This window comes from Macrobrachium nipponense, chromosome 19 (assembly GCF_015104395.2).
Source record: "Macrobrachium nipponense isolate FS-2020 chromosome 19, ASM1510439v2, whole genome shotgun sequence".
NCBI classification, from domain to species: domain Eukaryota; kingdom Metazoa; phylum Arthropoda; class Malacostraca; order Decapoda; family Palaemonidae; genus Macrobrachium; species Macrobrachium nipponense.
The window spans coordinates 20,986,947-20,989,446 of NC_061088.1; positions in this window are offsets into that span (position 1 = coordinate 20,986,947).

Below are 2,500 nucleotides of genomic sequence, written 5' to 3' on the forward strand. Positions count from 1 at the left end.
GCGCCTTAAGTAATGACTACAGTGCGCCGCGGGAGGTGCACTGAGGGCGCTATACCCCGCTACGGTTATTCACAGTAGGGCGCTTTGATCTACAGAAACAGAACGAAAACTTGCGAATCATAACATAACAGTCGTCGGATTAAGTTTCATAGCTTTGCCGAAGAATTAATACCGATATGTGGAGGTCATTCAATCCTACTGATTCCACTTAGGAAGGAGGAGACCCAGTATTACGGGCTGCTCTAGAGCAAGAGCCCGTGCTGGCCCAAAGCCAGCTAAATCATAACCAGCCAGAGATTCAGTTGAAGCGGTCACCTCAAGAGAATGCCCAAGATGGTAGCTTGCAGATGAGAATATTCTTATGGATATTATGATTATTCTTATGGATATTATGAATATTCTTTTGGATATTACGAATATTCTTTTGGATATTATTAATATTCTTTTAGATATTACGAATATTCTTGTGGATATTATGAATATACTTTTGGATATTATGAATATTCTTTTGGATATTACGAATATTCTTATGGATATTATGAATATTCTAATGGATATTATGACTACTCTTATGGATATTATAAATATTCTATTGAATATTATAACTATTCTAATGGATATTATGAATATTCTTTTGGATATTATGATTCTTCTTATGGATATTATGAATATTCTTTTGGATATTATGATTCTTCTTATGGATATTATTAATAACCGTACGGATATTATGGATATTCTTATGGATTTTATGAATACTTCTGCATATTATGAATAATCGTACGGATATTATGAATATTCTTATGGATATTATGAATATTCTTGTGGATACTGTGAATATTCATAGTATGGATATTATGAATAGTCTTTTTGATATTATGAATATCTTTTGTATATTATGAATATTCTCATGGATATTAGGAATATTCCTTCGACAGTTGTCTGACCACGCGAATCATATGACACAATTCTCCCAAAAGCCTACTGCTTGACGTCAATGAATCTTAAAATGAATCGGAGCTTTCTTCTTGTTTAACCTTTAATCCTACGCCCACATCTCCCACCCGCCGCCCACACTGTGGAACTTTCTTGACTAAAAAAATGAAGCTTTACCAACGATGCAGAAGTCTAAAGACAGTGTCATAACAATTTGTCTAACTTCCCTGTCTCTTCAAAGCCACGAATTAGTTTTGTTTACAAGTATTATTTCCGTTACTCCTGACGTGATTCATATTATATCATAATATAAATAGTATACGAGTATGATACCCTTTTGTGATCCGTAGCACAATCAGGTACCAAGACAATGGACCCAGGTTCGACTCCTGTATGAGCCAGGTAGGTGGGGCAGTCTGTTACAATCCTGCTGCGTCTGCGTTGGCCAGAGAAGTGTGGTACCTGGTAGTTGGCAAAAGTGGTGGTAGCAACCAGGGTTAAAAAAGCAAAGGCTATGGAGCTAGCAACCTGATTTCAATATATATATATATATATATATATATATATATATATATATATATATATATTATATATATATATATTATATATATATTAAAAAGAAAAAAAAAAACAACAGTCCACATTCTGACCTCAATCCTCTCCTTCCTGACTGCGACCAACTACAGTCGACTAAATACCAAGTATAAAAAAGGAGTATATATATATATATATATATATATATATATATATATATATATATATATATATATAACAGGAACGGTTAAGTCGTGTCTCTTGAGGCCGGGATCAATCCCACGACGACTTTGATTGGTGAGGCAAGTATATACTAAGCACTGGTCCACTGGGAACTCTCTCTCTCTTCTCTCTCTCTCTCTCTCTATATATATATATATATATATATATATATATATATATATATATAAGTATATACAAAAAACCCGCACATATGCATATATATATATATATATATATATATATATATATATATATTATATATATATATATATATATATATATATATATATATATATATGCACACACACACACACAACGTGTATGCGTTTGCGCGCGTGGGTCTATCCTTTTGTATTTGAGTACGAATGCATGTAGTATATTAGACCGCACAAGTGAACGACCATTATATTAACTTGTTTCTTGTCTTTGAAGAACAACCAACAAAAAAAATAAAGAAAAAAAGAGGGAGGAGAGAAAGAGAGAGCCCAAACGATATAAAGATCAAATAAGGAGATCATAATATAAGTTTAATGAAGCATAAAAAGGCCTAAAATCAATAGTGCCAGTTGAGGGGGAGGAGAGACGGACGCTGGGAGACTCTCTCTCTCTCTCTCTCTCTCTCTCTCTCTCTCTCTCTCTCCTGATAAAGGTTTAGAAAATATATATGTTGTATTTCCATTACCGGAAACCTTTTAAGAAATTACTGAAATCATAATGGTTATATTCTCTCTCTCTCTCTCTCTCTCTCTCTCTCTCTCTCTCTCTCTCCTTACAACGCTTTAGGAAATAAACTTGCTGTATTTCCGATTGT